This window comes from Cygnus atratus, chromosome 5 (genome assembly GCF_013377495.2).
Source record: "Cygnus atratus isolate AKBS03 ecotype Queensland, Australia chromosome 5, CAtr_DNAZoo_HiC_assembly, whole genome shotgun sequence".
NCBI classification, from domain to species: Eukaryota; Metazoa; Chordata; class Aves; order Anseriformes; family Anatidae; genus Cygnus; species Cygnus atratus.
In genome coordinates this window covers 2,667,525-2,686,879 of record NC_066366.1, presented here as the reverse complement: position 1 = coordinate 2,686,879, position 19,355 = coordinate 2,667,525, and the positions used below count along the sequence as shown (strand labels likewise).

Below are 19,355 nucleotides of genomic sequence, written 5' to 3'. Positions count from 1 at the left end.
TATTTCCTTTATGAGCCAGATAGTGAGCGGAGTGAGTATTGCCTCCATTGGCTGACCCAAGTGGCGAGTGGCAGCAGTCCTCTGCTGTTTTGCAAGTTGTACCTCTTTTTCCTGCATGGAGTTCTTCTACCTTCTCTATGCAGAAGGAAACTTGAAAAGAATTAGCTACCTTCTGTTAAAAATGTCTCTTCAAATCTCTGATTACCTCTGGCCACCAGCGGTATCTCTGCAAAAATCACATGCACTTGTTTTGACATTCTTTGGTCAGTAATGTCTGCTGCCAACTTTATCTGGGCTTGAAGTAACCATGAACCTTCCAAGAGGGGATTAAAGAATAGGACAACCTTAAATACTACAAAAATTCTTTATCAATTAAGACTTTCAGAGGTTTTGAACGTCCATAACAGCAAGAGAAGGAAGAAACATGCCCCAGAGTTAATTTAAGACAAACTATTGCTTGTTTCCTTCAGAGCCCCATTTGTCTACGGTCCAGTTCACTGAACTAATGGAGAAAGACAAAGAACGCAGCTGTTCTACTCACCTACCAGACGCAAGTTATAGAATCACAAGATCATACAACAGTCCTGGTTGGAAGGGCCCGAAAGATCCTCAGGACCAACCTTTCATGGAAAAAGGGAGTCTAGATGAAATTATTTAGCAGCCTGTCCAACTGCATCCTGAAAAGCTCCAGTGACTGGGATTCTGTCACATCTATGGGGAGGTTGTTCCAGTGATCAGTTGTCCTCACTGTAAAAAAAATTCTCTCTTTATATCAAGACAAAACCTCTTGATGGTGCAACTTGCATCTATTGCCCCTTGTCTTCTCCATGTGGCTCCTTGTGAAGAGTGTGCCTCCATCCTCTTTGTGCCCACCCTTACAGTACTGGAATGCTGTAAAGATGTCCCGCCTAGCCTTCTCCAGAAGTTACGAAGGAGTTAGTTATGCTAGATCATAGAATGGCTTGGGTTGGTAGGGAACCTAAAGATCATCATGTTTACGACACCAGCCATTTTGATTTGGTCAGCCATCTTAATTCGATACCTATCAATACCTGGTACAACCTATTCCCTCTGGATCCTCAGAAGGTCTGATCTCTCTCAGACCACAGAGGGAGACAGACAGCACAAGCAATCTGTCAGGAATCCAGCAGTTGCACCATCCCGCAAATACAACGTTAATCTGTGGAATTTACTGCTCAACAGAAGATACAGCTTCACAAAATGGACACATCAGAAACAGATACTAACATTCACATTTATATAATGCAAACTACATACATGATGTAAATTCTTATAGTGGTGGGCAATTTATTCCACTGAAGCTGCATAAGATTTGATGAACTCTGCTAAAAGGTTGTTATCTTTTATAGCTGAACCTTTCCCTGACACTGATACTTTGGGTCTCTGACACAATTGTATGGGATTAGAAATAGAGGCAATTTTAGCTAATATGACAATTCCTCTGAGAAAAGAAGGAGGAGGAGCTTAGAAATACGATGACTTTTTATGGTCTGCAAGGAATAGAGCACGACTTAACTCTTTTAGCTCTTAAGAAGAATGAAGCACTGAACTTATCTATGTATATAGGAATCCCACAGACAGACTGAAACATGCTGTCAATACCACCAGCCTTTTGTACAGCTAAACCAAAAGTCAGTCACCTAATGGAAAAAAATACAGTATTAAAACTAGAAATAAAGATGGGCTTTTTTTACTTTTTTTTTTTTGATCAATCATAGAAGTTACTGTTTGTAGTGAAAATGCTGAAGTCAGAAAAATCAGTACAAATGAAACTTTCATATATGGATCTTCAGTCTCTTCTTCCCCTATTCTTCCAAGTTTGTGCCAACCACCACTAATATTTATCCTGTAATTACTTTGCAGGACAATCTGCTCCACCAGCAAAGCTTTTTTGTTGTTGTTTTGATGTAACAGTTTTTTCTTGACATTCAAGCTCATATTAACTAAGAATCCTCCAAGGACACAAGACAGATCTGCTGACCACTTTACATACTCTGTGAACAAGGCAGGTCAGAAATCCCAACTACAGCAAACTGATGGTGGGGACATACATTGCTGTGGGCAAGGAGGGACAGAGACAGAATTTAGAAGATAAATAAAACCAAGTTGCTGATAAATCAGAGTGCTGCTTGTTAAGAACCTAAGTGAAAACCCGGACTGTCACATCAACATGGACAACTACAAAACTTAGGACTACAGCATGCTCTTGGTGGACCCGCTCCTCCTCAGAGCTGTCAGGACACATAGCAGCAGGAAAAACAAATGGCTGGAAACATGCCTGTATCATCTCCACCAGAATGAGATGATGCCTGGTGTGGCTGCAAACCCAACTAAACAGCATACCTTCCTCCTCTGCCTTCAGGGGCAGCTTTTCAGAGCCAGTCACTCAGTAAGTCAGCAGCTTTGGCCCAATGAAATCAACATCTCTGTTATATTGTACAAATATATTTGTCCTTGTACATTAGACTTCCACTGGCTTCCACTGTCACTCAAGCTGGTCCTCAAGGAAAAGAGGATGAAAAATGGTAATTTCACTTCCTGGAGGCAATTTTCTGTTTGTTGATCTGCTGGTCTGAATCAGACAAAGTATAATATGAACTCCAACATTCACCCAAAAAGTAGTGGCTAGAAAATCTGAACTAGAATTTTTTGCTTTGGTTTGAGATTACCCCTAAAATTTTATGCTGTATGAAGCAGCTAGTGTGAGCAAATTAACTGAAGGGAAGGGCAGGGGAGAGAGAGAATGAACACTCATGTTTGGAAACTATAACAGACATTTGTGCGTCCACTCTTTCCCAACTCTCAAAAAAATCTTTTGAGGAAATTAGAAGCAAGATGTTTATAAAGTGGGCAAAATTTTAATTACAAAGGGTTTTTTTTCTGCTCCTTTTCATTTTACCACGTCTTTTACTAATGTCTATACTTTCTCAAGTTTACATTACAAAGGAATAATACTATTGCATTCTGTCTCCACGTCCCTTTAAGCACCATGTATTTGAGATGAAAGTGAAATGAAATGGAGCCAAATTATGGTTGCCTCTAAAAGTTAACCACAAGGAGACAAAACTAAAAGTCTCTCTGTTTCAAACAACTGGTATGCCATAAGCAGCGCAATATTGAAACCCTGGGGGCCAAGCAAAGATTATTTAAAATATTTTAGTCATGCTGTACACCATGATCAAGTAAGTGAGGTTTGGTCAAAAATGTAGTTTTTCTGCTTTCCAGAATATTACAATTCAGCCACTGAACCCTTTTTTGCTAGCAGGAAAAATAAATAAATAAATAAATTGGGGTGGGGGTGTTGTAATAGCTCCTATTCTTTTGTACCCATTTTTTTCAATAAAAAAGAAGGTGTAAGTATGTGGTATATTGTGCTTAAGTAGTGAATATTTATTAATATGCAAATTAATAAAAATTCCTGTAATATATTTGTATTTCAATCAAGGGCACAATCTAAATGTTTTTTTTTTTCCTAAATTACTAACAGGCACATTACATGACAATATTTGTAAGTTAAGAATTAATTACATCTTACAGTGCATACTGATTCCCTGTAACCAACAGCTTTGTACTATTCTGATGTAAATCGGGATGAATAAAGTACGATTACTTGCAGTAGTAGGGTTTTATTTTTTGTTTTGTTTGTTTTCTGTTTTTTGTTGTTTGTTTTTCTTCTGTTTTGTTTTTAATTGAGCTAGAAATACACATCATTTTACAAAAGAAAAAAAACACACCTTTTTCAGCTGTGGCACTTGGCTTCCAAAATGTTTTTTTTTTTTTTTTTTCCTCTAAGAACACCATTTAGCAGCTCATTTCAAGAGCTTTTAATAGGTATCAAAGTCAAATCTCCCAGTAATAACTGGATATTAAAACCAATCCTTTAAGCAGAACACCTATAATTGTCATCTTACCTTCATGTTTAATTTCATTTCATTTGCTTCATTGATGTCACTGCTTTTAACTAAAATGCTTTCCATTTTTAAATCTCTGTGAACACGATCTGCCAAGAAAGAGTAAGAAATAAACTGTTACCAGTTGTAGAGAATATAGTCTGACAGAAATGTTCTGATCTTTTTTGATTTAGTAATTTCTTTGAGCAATTCCACTGCACTTTACTCAGAACTACTGGAAGCCTAACGAAAATCTCTCAAACCACATGACTCCAGGGAGTCATGTGAGCATTTCAAGTTTTCAAATCTCATTTCTATGCACAATCCTGTAAAGAAGGAGAAGGTTAATATTGTTTCAATGTTGAAATCAGTAAATTACCTAGTATCATTTAACAAACAAGCGGTATAATTATCAAATTTGCACATATTTTTTACCTTCAGTTCATTTGCATATTCAAAAACAGTAGATTTTTTTGCCCTTTCAATGACTACAGAGAATAGACTGAGCTCTAAACAAAGCCCCATTTCATAATCCTAAATACCTCTACGGAGGGGGAAAAAAAAAAAAAAAAAGGTAAATAAAGGATTCCTACAAGTAGTATGCTATCAGAGAGAGGTAAATAATTTCTGTATTAAAAAAAAAAAAAATCCAGAAGTATTCACAATCCTACCCTATCCCCTACTCTAAATTTTTGGCTGGATAAGTTGACTCTGTTGTGGACTATGCAGAATTCTAACACTTCCTTGTGGTGGATGAAAATGCTGATGTTTACTGAATCCTAAATAGAACACATACTGTTAAGAAGTATCAGAAGCATTCCAATTCTGCTTTTTCTCTTCCTGTAGTTAACTACTAAACTAAATATAATGCAAAGCAGTTGCAAGTTAAGAAATAATAATCCATATTATTATCCACAGTCAGTACAGAAAGAAATAAAAGAATATGATAGCAGTTAATGCAGTTATAGGAAAAATAAAGCTCTAAAAAAAGGATTCACATAGCCTATGTTACTTTTTCTTTACTGGACTATCTTTATGCTATGAAAAAAATAATAAATAAGAATAGCAATCAGAGCAATTTACTTTTTTTGTGTGAAGACACACTACTGCTGAAGCAAGACTCTGATGTGCCTTGTCTCATTTTCTATAAAATGTCCTTTACTACTAAGGGTTTTTTTTTTTGTTGTTTTTTTTTTTTTTAAGTTCTCTGTGCTCACACAGCTGCATTACAAGATACATCCGCTGATGTTAATAAAGAGACAACATAATGGTTTTGTTATTTCTGAGTTTAGTGTTTCTTTTAACGTAACGACAATATAAATAATGGCAGTGCCCCAGTTGCATTGATGACCCAAAAGCCCAACACAGTTAGCATTTTATGAACACAAGCAAAAGACAATTGACCTGCCCCAAATATTGCCAGTGTTTAGAGTACTACAATTCTTGAGCCTTCAAAACACATACATTCACAAACATATTAAAATACTACAATTACAAAATCTGGACTAAGTATAGATTTAGCTTAAAGCCCCTTTCATTCAATGCGTCATCAATGGTTTTTATAAAAAGCCTAAAAGAATACCAACGTTTGAAAAAATAAAAAATGCAACTTTTCAGTGATTAGGAATGAAAACTATAATACATTACACAAGCAAGACATCTAACCAATTCAGTGCCCAAAGATAAAAACATATGCTTACAGCTAATAGCAAATATCAGGTTCCATGTGTTAATTCAGTACTTACAATATCTTCTGTCATTATGACGTCCTGAGATCGTCTCTGTTCAGCTCAGCAGTAACACTTTTGCAACAATAAGCTAAGTAAAAAACATTATAGTAATAATTTCATCTCAAAAATAAAATTTCCTTCATTCTTTAGCTTTATAACAATTTCTGAAACAGAAATGTATAAAAAATGAAAAGACTGCTTATGGGTTATTGTTTCCCCTTGTTACAAATGCTATGGACATATAAGAGGCCCACTCCTTTATACAGCACTACAGGAAACAAGAGGAAAGAAACAACCCTAACTCTCACAGTAACTGTATTTAGTTATTGTTGCAATAGTTCTGAAAGAACAGGGGTAAAAAATGAGAATTCAAAGAAGGTAGAAAGAAAAACCTAGGCTATAATAACTGTCTCAGCATATGAGAGACAGGCAAAAAACACAGACTTACTTGGCTTGAGATGGTGATAGCTTTCACTTATAACATTAGTACAAACCTGACTTCAGAAACGGAGTATTTGTAAATTCTTATTTGTGATAAGACTCAAGTTCACAAATGTTTCTCTCTGCAAACCTCTGTATGAGAGCACGCTGACCACAGCTCAGTGCCTGCGACAAACACTCTGCAACTCTGCCCCTGGTACTTAGACCCCTGCCAGGGTTCGGTGGAGTCCCTGAGCCTGTTACCTAACCCATCTTGATGTGCTGGAAGAGATCCCAGCTCTACTTCCCAGGAACTTCCCCATACTTTCCAGGAAATGCCCTTCACTTTCTAGGAAACCTCTCCTCTGCCTTCCAGGAATTTACCTTGTGCTTCCTAGGAATCTTTCCATGTGCTTTCTAGAAAATCTCTCCACTACTCCAAAAGATTTTTCCCCTCTGCTTTCCACAAATTTATCTCATGCTTGCCAGAAGGCGAACCTGAGAGATGAATGGGCTGGAGACCATAGCACCTACACCTGCAGCCACTGTTCCGAGCACCTGCTCCCCAGGCTGAGGCAGCTGAGCAGCTGCTTCCCTGTCCAGCCCTGCCGTGAAAGGCAGAACCCCTTGTTTCGAGAAATTCAGGCTTAAACCTCTGGAGACTACTAGGGAGATGGCATTTTAGAGACTGATAAATGAGATAAAAGAATGATCCAAATTTCAAGAAAATGGAAGAGATTGGCTTCAGAGTGTACAGCTTGTGTTTTTGCAGAAAACAAGGACCAAATTTTCAGTAGGCATTCTGCAAAATTTCCTCTGCTCCAGCACCTCTGACGCACCACCTCAGAGAAAAGCTCTGATGTCATTTGTACATGGCTAAGTCCCTAGGTTCCTCCCTACCCATATCTCACTTACCAGATCTAGGACTTTTCTTTTTGAATGGCAGATGGCTTAGCAGCAAACAATAATACAAAATCTTTACATGCAGGCAAGAACTACTTCAGTATATTCTCTTGTCAGATATAGTGCTTCTATAATGAGAGAGAGCTTCTAATCTCACTCGATATCCTACAATCTGCAATTTATATGAAATGTGATTAATACCCATTTCCACATTTAATATTCTAACACAATACTAGTACTCTTTTTCCTACCACCTCAGAAAATTTTAGCTGTCATATGATACAACCATTACAATCTTTGATTCTCTGAAACTTAGCAAGAAGAAGATCTGATAACTAGAACAAAGAAGAGATAAATTAATGATATGTAGAAATATTTTCATTCTCTTGAAGATAAAAGAGGTTAACATTCTGCATTTTTTAACCTTTTCCTTCTGTACAAAATTTTTGCATTCAAAAATGCTGAAATAAAGTCTTCTGTTGACCTATCAATAAAATGAAGGACGTCTTCTTTTTTAACATTATCAATAAGGCTACACAAGAAAAAGGAGGGATTACTTTTCCAGAAAACCTTTGTGAACGCTTGTGTCTAGCCACAAGAAAGTGCTATAGACAAGTTTTTAAAGATTAATTCAAAAAAGAAAATACAGAAAAGGAGGAACCTACGGCTGCTTTAAATCAAATTACTGCCAGTAGGAGAAAAAAAAAAAGAAAAAGAAACAAAAAAAATATCCTACCTTGGCTTTTGCTTAAGACTTCTTATTCTTGACACTTTAATCACCTTCTAAGGGTCATATGGCTTTCCTCAGACCCTCTTGAGTTTCAGTACAACGAGCAAGACATCAGGCAAACCCCATCACAACACCTGTGTGCACCTAAAAGTAATTTGCAATGCTTTATTAAATGCTTAACTAGGAACTATAACAACAGATTTAATTAACCAATCAAATAGTGAACAGACACCATGACATGAACAGACAGCCTTATGGATAGATGAAACAGAGTGGCTGAGAGAGGAATCCAGCATACAGCAAGAATAGTGAGTACTCCAGAATATATAGTATGGTTGTTAAGTATCTTTTGGTTATAGATATCCAAAATTTCAAATGCTCCAGCGGTGAATTCTCTGCTTTAACTACTTTAACTGAGTAACTATGACAAACGTATATTTTATACAATTAAAAGCTGTACAGAAATAGCAGACAAACGTTTCCTTTCTTTTTAATAAACAGGGACTGTATAATATGCATGCAACACAAGAAGGGAAATAGCAAACGAGGAAATGTTGTGTGACAGCTTTAGGCACCAAGAAGCACTTCCCTATCATACTTGCAGCTTGCCTTTTTTTTCTATTGTGAATTAACAATGTGATCAAAAAGCAATGTGAAGTTATTTTTCCTTTCCAGTCCAAAAGTATTTTTAAGTGCTTTTGATCAAAGTTACAATGCTAAGGGTTGCAAAGGGAATGTAAGCTCCCATTGATATATTTAGTTGTTACTGGTCAAGGCAGATATGCTCATAGGCACATTATCTGTTGTGAATAAAGAATGGTCACACACTAGGAATTTCCACTTTCAACTTTCTGGTGCTGAAAGGTAGGAGCTACTTGACCCATGTATATATCTATTCATAATCTAACATCCTGAATCTGCTTTTATTTCAATTCTATGATTTTTAGCATCTACAATACCCAAACTTGGGGGGGGGGGGGTAAATCACAGAATTGTGGCCTTCAAGCCTTACTGACTGCTTATTTCCACTTTTGGCATATCTGCTTCTAAACTGAGTCAGAAACTAAATCTTCTCTCAGGCATAATACCTCCTTTGGGATCTGACAAGTTACATCACCCTCCTGCTACAATTTTCCTTATCTGCTAAATTAAGATAACGCCACTTACAATGCTTAATGTTGTAAAAATATTAATACATGCAAAATCATTTGTACAGGAAGACGAGCACTGCAAGAGCTATGAATTAATCCTGTGGCCTCCTCCTGCGATTTTAGTTATGGAAGAGTAACACCTAGAACATACAAAGGCAGGGCCAGAACCTCACTGCAGCTAGCGATGTGTGCATGCAAAAGCAAGATGACGGTCTCTGCGTACACACAGCTTACTCTAGACTGAGCTAACAAAGCAGTGAAATTATTTTCATGTTACATAGGATTTTCCAAAATCTGACCACGCACCATTCTTTAGAAAGGCTACATCCAATCATAGCCTCTTGCAAAAAATTAAAGGCCTCCACATTCAACTAAAAACAGTTGATCTTATTAGCTAATAAATTAATACCTATCTATTCATCAGGAATATGTTTTAAATGAAAAGAATGTATTTACCTGGAAGTGAAAGGTTAATTTCAAGAAAGCATATGATAAAACCCTGGAAAAAAAAAAAAGAAGGGTAGTTCCCCAAAAATGTGGAAAATTCCTACAAAATACACAGAAAATGTCTTAGAAAGCAGAGGAGGAATTCCTAGAAAATATACAAGAAAACATACAGAAAGCAGAGAGAAAATTCATACAAGGCAGAGGGGAATTCCTAGAAAGCACAAAGAAATTTTTCTAAAACACGCAAAGTAAATTCATACAAAGGACAGAGAGAAGACCTACAAAGTTCTGGAGAACTTCTGCCTGAAAGGGAGACTTCTCAGAAAGCCCAAGGAAAATTCCAAAAACACAGGAGAAAAATTCCCAGAAAGGAGACAAGGTGAATTCCTGGAAAGTACACGAAAATTCCTGGAAATAAGAGAGGAAATTTCTAGAAAGCACACTGGCACTTCCTGGAACACCTGGAGGAAAGTTACTGTGAAACATCGGGAAAATTCCTATAAAGCGGATGGGAAATAATCCTAGAAAGCAAAGGAGAAATATATGAGGAAAGCAGAAGATGAGGTTTTCTAGAAATTACAACGTAAATGCCTACAAAGCTGAAGGGTGAATTCCTAGAAAGCAGGGCAGGAATTTAAGGATCTTAAGCTCTCTTCCAGAACGTAAACACCTAGAAGTACCATGACATAGCACTGCCTGTGAAACACTTCAAGTATTCTGTTGATCTAGCCCTAAATATGCCAGTGTTTCGGGGCTTTAGAAATGCTTATAGACAATTCTTTTCCCGCATCCGTACCTTAGAAAAATCCAGAACAGAGGTTCATTAAACGGTATTAACATGTTACAATAAACAGCTTGGTTGTTTGTATAAAAGTACAGCCCATACTTGATTTTTTCATGCTCCTCCTTTCTTATTTAATATTTCTGTATTATCCCTTAATTATACAGAGGATGAATAAAAGTTACAGTGGACCAAATTATTAACAGAGGTAACAGAAACTAGTTACTACATACTTACTAGTTACAAGTAATGGTTAATCGTTATTAACAGAGATATCTCTGAACTTCATCAAGTTATAGCTGTTATTCAAGGTTTTAAAATACTGAAATGGGAGATTTTGAGAAGCACAGGTAACAATCAGGCACAGGATTCCCATTAATTTTCATTGGTCAGTAAAATAAAGGGAGGAAAAACACACATCAGGCTCAGCACCAAATTAACTGGTCTTTTCCCATTAAAACAAACAAACAAACAAACAAAAACAATCTATAAAAGGGTCTACTGTGGAGATTTTGGCTTCTAAGTCTGGAAAGCAAGCTTTCAATGTTAAGAAAAAGCCTTCACTAGCAAACATTCACATATGGATCACTGAAGCTGCTGCGTCACTGTGCTATAAAATCTGCTGTGAACAAGCTACATTTCTGTTCTGTACAAGCCTAATGTCTTCTTGCCTTCCATGGAGACAGAATTCCAGTGACAATATCAGAGATGGAAAAAAACCTGCACGATTTAATCCTGCATTTCAGTAGTTTATTAGGGCTGCTTACCAGAAAGTACTCTAGAACATGTCCAATTACTCCATCCATCCAGATACACCAAAATGTATTATCAGTTTCATATTGACTGTAAAGTCAGCACAAAAGCTCATGAATAAAGAGAGATTCTAGTGACAAGCTGCAGCAGCTCAAAATGACTGTAAGACAATGAAGAGTCAACTACCACGTGCACTTAGCGCAACGACCTTGAGTCTTCAGTGTGAGCACACACAGAGGTACATGGCAATTTTAACAACTGGTCAGAGATGCGTGCTGTCTGAATAAGCACGCTGTCATGAAGAGATGGAAAAATTCATCCATACCTTTCTTTCTTTGGTGACTTCTGAAGATCCTATAGGGGAACTCTAAGTGCAATGAAATAAATTCTGATTTCATTTACACACTGATGGTAAATCCAGTGAAGTCAGTGATGTTACTTTGCGTTTACACCCAGGTCAGTGGGATCAGAATCCAACTCAACGTGATTAAAATCAACAGAGCACATCGTCTGCTGATATCACTGCCCCCCAAAAACACAATAAGCTTCAGGCATGCTATTTGCCAGATTACACAATTTCACTGTCAGGCTGACAAGTTCGAAGAGCAACTGTGAACTGTGGAGGATTTAATTTTCACAGGCAAAGGTTCCTTTCTTTCAATTAAAAGAACAAGACCGTATCATTTTTTTCAAAGTTATAAACTAAGTTTGGTTCTTTTCTTGTAAAATGCTAGTCAGAAACTAGCATTGTGCCTTGTATTTTTCGTAACAATTGTTTTCATCTGTGGCTGGAATGTGAAGAACATGGAACTTTGATTTTGCTTAAAACTGACAAACAGTGCTATCATGCCACACCACCAAAGATCGTAGCTCTGTTGATACTATCATTACAGTTGAGGTAACACTAAAGTGTAGTGTAGTAATAGGACAAGAAGTAATGGCTTTAAACTAAAAAAGGGGAGATTTACATTAGACATTAGGAAGAAGTTCTTCACTCAGAGGGTGGTGAGGCCCTGGAACAGGTCGCCCAGAGAAGCTGTGGATGCCTCATCCCTGGAGGTGTTCAAGGCCAGGTTGGATGGGGCTTTGGGCAGCCTGGTCTGGTGGGAGGTGTCCCAGCCCATGGCAGGGGGTTGGGAGTGGATGAACTTTAAGGTCCCTTCCAACCCAAACCATTCTATGATAAAGCGATTCTGCAAACTGCAGAAAAAGTGGCTGTGATTTTATGTAGTTTCCAGTGACAATACGCTGTGAAAACACATTTGTCCTTCTAAATTCAGAGGGAAGCTTGTCTCAGTAAAGACTAATTGGATTGCAATAATCCTGGCTTAGAAAACTTCTGAACATAAACTGATGTGTTAAGGTATGAACATGGTATTTCTAGATATCCCAAAAAGACCTTTCAGGTCTCTATCACCCACACAAAATGATGATAACCAATTCACTCATATATGAACCAAACATTAGAGGCTGTTTTAATATTCACTTTGTTAGCTGTCTACAACAAAATTACTAGTTCAAACTGTCACGATGCAAAGCCATTTCTGTGTTTGCCCTTCACTTCCTTTGAACTCAACCATTACTACAGCTTTGTTTTCCTTAATACAAGCAATGCCTAAAATTTGTTTGTATTTTTAATCTTTTCATACTTTGACTGCAATTTTCTATCTGCAATCTTCTCAAACCCCTTCTCTCTGCATTTCAGAGTACTAGGATGCTTGTGTAGTTATTCTGAGTTAGCAGACACCAAACTGCAGCTTTCTAGCTGAAAAAAATATCTGTGAATATACACTTTATTACTCACAGCTACTGGTTTGTAAAATTCAGCAAAGCAGAGGTCAAGTTAGTAGCTTTTAACAAAACAGAGTCCAGAAGCATAGACAAAAAGAGACTTAATTTTTCACAGGGACTTAATTTTTCATAGCTCTTATTCAAGATACCTAGCTGCCATTCTGCACTCACATTGTTCTCCTCCACGTTCTGCAAGGATACAAGGTGATTATTCACACTCACCAAGTGCCAAGGCAGTCTGCAATGCTTAAAAATCAGAATTGAAAGTCTTGTCAGCAAAAGGAATTTATTCTGACTCCACCAAAACTGCATCAGCCAGTAAGACCAAATTAAGTAGCCACTATCAATACATTTGAAAAACTCAGAGAAGTATATCAGATATATGGATAAGCCCGAGGGACTGGGAAACAACTAATGAAATACATGGGGAAATCTCAATGTTTGGCAGCTAAGAACAAGAATATAACAGTTCAGACAAGCAAAATTTAATTAATTGTTGCCTGCTGAGTTGTGTTTAAAATTCCTTCCTGTACTCAGTAACTAGAATACCCAACCTGAAGCTGTGACTGAAAAATGCCTCAGTATTAATACACACATCTCAAGCAATTCTGCTTGACATTGTAAGACTCATATAATCTGCTAGGCAGTTATCAGCACACAAGCATGCAAAAAGGACATGCCATTAAATAATATTTTGTTTTTACCAGCAAAATAATGGAAGTCTTTAAATAAGGCAATCTATGTTAAGTTGTTACAGTATATAGTAACAATCAGTGTTGCAGACAGTTACAGAAAACCTAGCAATTGACACTTCTCATATATATGAATAAAACATGATTTTTATACAAAAAACTCCCAGGGTAACCATCAGATACACACTTACAAATTGTACAAATATGCATCTAAATATATGTAATTGCACATCCATTGTAAGTGCTGTTACATTTCAATTACATGTTGTTCTCACTTTTTTAAGATTTTCAAAAATGATGTGCTTTACATCTGTTGTACTGCGTAACTATTTGACTGCTCAAGGATTACGTTAGAGGGAGGGAAATCAGAAGCTTCCACAAACCATTGCTGCAGTTCATTAGGTCCAGTTCTAGCATACAATGGAGCTGGGCACAACACTAACTGTTGATAACGTCAGATTCCTTTTGTTTAACATTACTGACTGTACTACCTTTTTTAGCAAGAAATCAAAAGTTTCTCACCTATCTTCTCCTATAATTATTTTTAAAACAATTCTTCAGCTTTTTCCGCAGCAAGTCAACACAGCTCTGTAACTTGAAATCTCCTCAGATGGGATCACAACCCCACAGTTCTTGTCTAGGTAGACTTTCATTTGACGTACACTGCAATGTAAGAGACAAATCCCTAAGTTCAAAGCACTGGAAACTACTTTGCCTAAAATAACCAAATGCAAAGAAAGACTTTCATTCAAGAAATATGGCTGACTGCATGCACACACAACCTTACGAAAACATACACCAAACAATTTTTATCACCTATTTCAACTTATTATTTGATGCATATCCTTATGTTGCTATACATTAAAAATATCTAAATTACTTTTTATCTTTTTGTTCAAATATTTCACAACTTAAGCCTAACATATTACAAGATTCTTTGGGAGACTTAAATACTATTAAAATACTATCTTCAATTTAAAGTGCAAAGTACCTGGAAAATTAAGGTCACATCATTTTAGAAAACCTAATGGAGTATGGATTTCTGCTTGAAGTACTTCAACCAGAAACCTCAGTAATCTTAAATCTGTCTCTCCTAGACATAATAAGTTTTACAGGTTTGAATGAATTTCAGAGTATGTTTTGTATACCCTGTAATTTGTGAACAGGGGGCAAAGAAGTATTAAGATCAGAACACTAAGCTGTCAATAGGGAAGACAAATCTTTCATAACAAAGGCACTCTCATAGGACTTTAGAAACAGCTTCAGTAAAATCTTTTTGAATAAGACAGTATTTACTTGCACTACATTACTGTTTAAATACACATAAACACCCCAGTAATAATAAGTTAAGGGGTTATACGTAAAAGAGCATGGCATGCTTAAAAGATGTGCAGAACCATACACAAAAAACCTGCATCTGAACGGGTATCACGAGAGTATTTACCTATGTTCTTAGATGATTCTAGAGCGATTATTTCCTAATGGTACACAAACCAGTGAAAGTATAACAGAACAGAGTAAAACATGTTCAGACTAGGAATTTTTTTAACATGCTGCAGTAGAGTTGTTTAAACATCTGACCTTTTATGTTCACCATCAGCCAAGAAACCCATGACACTACTATTCAGCCCTAAGGGGAGACCAGAGCCAAGCAGGTCAGGCAGCCTCATCCCTGCTCGGCACTTCAGAGCACGCAGAGAAGAGCCGGCACTACACCGACCCTGCAGCCTGCCCAGCAGCCCACAGTGACAACATGTGAGCAGGCAGATTGCAGAGCACTGATGTGGAGCTGGGAATTCTGCTACCTCTCCATCTCTGAAATAAAGGAGATCTAATCCCACCACTTGCCTAGCAGTAAAACCAGTCCCCTATAAGATAACCTGAGAGGTCAGACATGGGGAAAGCAATTGCAAGCTACGAATTGCTCAACTGCACAGCAGAACTCCCATCCGCATTACCCCAGATGTCCATACTAAAGGAAGCAAACAAAAAATAGCCTTTGCCTAACCTGACGTAAAGTTAGCCATTGAAAAGAAACCTGCTTAGGTATTTATACAAGTTCTATTATCAGTTCTCCTGGAACCTACAGACCAACCAGCAAGAAATGACTCCAACGCCAAAGGAACATTATGTTGCTCATAGATACTGCAAAGAAGCAGAAAGACCCAAGTACTACATTTGTTTTACTTGAAGCTGGGACAGACAAAAGCAGCTTCTAACAACAGCACTTTTGTATGTGTGTAGTTTTTTTCCTGACTGAATTTTTTGACCCTTCCTTTAGAGGCTCTTCAAGCTTAGCAACCTGGTTTCCTATAGACACTGGTGTACATGATATATTTTAAACAGAATACAGTCTTAGGCACAAAATGTCTAAGAAAAAAAATCTATGAAGAATCTAAAAAAAAAAATGTTAAACTCAGTTTTGAAAGAATGCTACCAGTAAGACCTCATTTGAAGACCATAAAATGAAAACCAAAATCAAAACACTACAGTCTCTTTCCAGGAAACATCTAGCCTACTCCATGAAGTAACAGGATTGCAGTCACAAGACCCCTCTTAATCACGTGCTGTGTTCATGCGGAACTTTTTTCCTTTGTGCACTGAGATTATAAACACATCAAATTAGGGCCCTATTATCTATCTGGCACAAGTCTATTACTCTATGGTCCAGTGGAAATGTAGAGTACTTTATTTATTTCACTCTCCATTGACTAAGTCAAAAAGAATTGTATATCGTATTACTGGATATCTTTCTCTCTGAAATTTGGGCAGCAGAAAACCACAAGAAAAACAGCTATGACAATAAAAACACATTTACTACTTAGATTACTAAGGCTACATAGCCAGGGGCCAAACTGAGGGATAAGCACTCTCTCCTGCATACCATGATGTCCCTGTTCTTTGGTAATTCGGATCGGGAGCTCTTATGTCTTGGCTGCTGTCCCAAACACATATGTAGTTTTTTTCTGGAAATGGATGCTTTGGGAGAGGCTGGTTCTGGCTCTGCACTTGTTGGAACATGAAAAGAGAAAGAGGCATGAGCTCTGAAGCAGTCTTCTCTTCTCCAGCTTAGATATCCTCATGGGGAGGTAAGTACTTGTCTGGAGGCAGATGAATGCAAATTCTGTTACATGCATAGACAAACTTTGCTATGTAATAAAATAAGCCTTTTTCTCCTACTAGAACACCTTCGATCTTCAAAAAACATAATAAAGTTTTACCATGAAAATCTGAAAACCTAAGAGTAAACAACCTTGAGGACAAGTACAAGATGTAACTCAATGAGACATGGTAAGGGGCTGCTTCATTGGTGGATGAGAACCAGTGGTCACACAGGGTAGGTGACTCCCCTAGAGGCTGGATTTTGACTTACAACCTGACACCACTCTCGCTAGCCCCCATTAGCTTACATCTTTCCACAGCCAAGACCTGCCTGGGGAATTTCTGGTACCCAGCTGGACTGCCAGAAGAACACCAAGCTCTACACCACTACTGCCTTCAGCCAAGAGCTCTCAAGAGCTGACTCACCCACAGCCTGCCGGTCCATATTTTTTAAGTATTGTTATCATTTCTCTCAGTTGCATTCCCCATATACAGCAGCTGTGAGAGATCACTACAACTGAATAAAACAAAACAAACCACTGCTGTATTGTCCTCAAAATCTAGAATGCAATATATAAACCCAGTCAAGACTATGTGATTAAAAACCCTGGCACCATGGTCTGTAGACCGCTGGTTTTCCACTGACCACTATAAGAAATCCATGATGTGCAGCTAAGACAGGTAAATATATGTAACACACTAATCTGGATATGTAATGAGAATTCCAGCACAGAAAGCCAAATGCATCATCATTCTGTCTTCATGCAAAGAATAGCTACAAAACCATGAATTTTGGTTGCCCACTCAGTTTAGGACATCTGAATTAAAATTGTGCTTCAGCACTTTAAGAACGATACATTGAACCTGATGCCAAAATTATGTGGTGATTAGCACTGTGAATGAAAATACATTTTAAGATTTTTAGCAGTCATTTAACATTTAAGACCAAATGGCCTAACTGCAGTTGCTTAGATACTTCATGAAAAACTGCAGAACATAAACCCCCAAAATAATTGTAAATGTTTAAGAAGATATAAGCTAAAATTCTAGCAACAAGTTACAAATGCACATTATCTATTTGGCAAACTAGTTCTTTTGAACTGTGTCTACTGCATCATTTATTTCACCCACAAGGTGGCATTTTTATTCTACATTTTCTTTAATAACCTAGATGGGACTGGCCTATCACTTATAAAAATACTCAAATGAAAAATGGAGGCCACTGTACAAAGGCATGTCAGAATTCATATTCTTAGATCATCAATATTTCTCCTGTAAAATCAAGCATTTACTGATTTTACCTTTTAGATACAGATCAATTTACAAGTTATGGTATCTAGTTCCACATTCTTCCAACTCCACTTATCTACTAAATATAAAAGACAAATTGCTTTAGACATGATTGCAGAAAATCACTTGGTATTCTATGTGCTAATACTCAGTATTCTCAGTACCGACATTTTAACAAAATGAAAACTCTATGAACATGTATATGGCTACCTTAACCTGTAAAGCTAGCCTTGTACCTGTCTCACACTTATCAAAACCATTAAGTCATCCAATACTTATGCCCTAAAGATTTGAATTTTAGAAGTTATATAAATTGTACCACTTTTTTCCTTTACCTCAATAATTATAGATTTTACTGTGTCTGTAAATAATGCACAGAAAGCAGGCAGCACTAATTAAAAATTAATCATAAATTACACAAGGATTTCTTAGATGACAATAAGACACATTCTAAAGCAAAGTCACAAATGAAGTAATTATAATAAAAAGAGGAAAAAGATGAGCAACCAAACATGCCTTTCTCTCATGAACTAATGTCAGCTCTGCTGTCTTGTTTCAATTTTACACTATAAACGTATGCCTTAATTCTATACCTTGTTACCTTGGCCTGGGAAGATACCAATTTTTCTTTTACATTAAATAAAAAGAAATTTAAAAGGAACACCCACTGCTGTGTGCACACAAACACATGCTAACTACTTTATGCAAAAAAAAGTTCAAAATATCAACCGTAATTCCCAAGATTGGCTCTCTGGAGGGGGAAAAAGTCTACAGAAAACCACTCTGAGGATCTTCCAGAGTATAATATATCACACTCTTGCATTTTACTTAGATCTTTCTTGAAAATGAAAACTCAGTGGTACTAAATTAAATGTCATTCATTTTTATACTGTCATCGACATGCAATTCGAACAGTCATAAAACTAGAAACCTATCAGGATTTAAGAATACAAACAGGAATATGAATTATATGCACTGTTGTAAAATTGTATTTACTGAATAGAAATGTCAAGAGTAAAAATTAATTCTTACAGTTACTTTACTTTGCCCATCCAACACACCTTTCTATATTCCTATATTCATTTTTAAGGACTGCCTACCAATCTTTAAATTTAATGCAGTAGTTCCAAACTTCTTCAATCTGAAGACCCCTAAAAGTTTTCCGATAATGACAGAAAACATTTCAGAAATTTCACAGACTCCTATATAATGAATACAAAATTGTTTTCTCAGTTAAAAACAAGCATAATTGAAAGAAAGGAAGCAAGGGAAAATGCACTCTCTTACATAAATAATTTTCTTAGCCATTGACCTGTGGCACTCAAACAGCCTCCAATAAACTATAAGCCCCTGGTTTATTAAGGTTTGTTCTACATTAATTTCCTACCTTTGTCAGCAGAAAAGCAGCAAACAACAACAAATTGAAATCCATTTGGTTGGTCTTTCTGTGGGCAGGTAGAGAATAATCATAAGAAACAGCGGCAGGCCTGTGACCTCCATCTAAGTTTGATGAAAATTTATCCAGAAAAAATTAACACCCGCCAAATTTATAAGCTGGACTAGCACAAGAACAGAGAAGAAAGAAGGTGGTTTGGTTTTTGTTTGGTTTTATTATTATGTATGCAATTGCCCTACTGTGTCCAGCCATTTCTTT

At 36.9% G+C, this 19,355-nt stretch overlaps 1 long non-coding RNA gene across 1 annotated transcript; it reads right to left on the bottom strand.

Moving 5' to 3' along the window:
• Window positions 1-1,854: 1,854 nt before the first annotated feature.
• On the bottom strand, window positions 1,855-7,783 carry LOC118249814 (uncharacterized). Its single transcript, XR_004779215.2, has 4 exons — window positions 7,701-7,783; window positions 5,657-5,729; window positions 3,933-4,021; window positions 1,855-2,593 (listed from the first exon to the last, which is right to left on the bottom strand). It is a non-coding gene; the product is annotated as an uncharacterized LOC118249814 (long non-coding RNA).
• Between the last annotated feature and the right edge of the window lie 11,572 nt (window positions 7,784-19,355).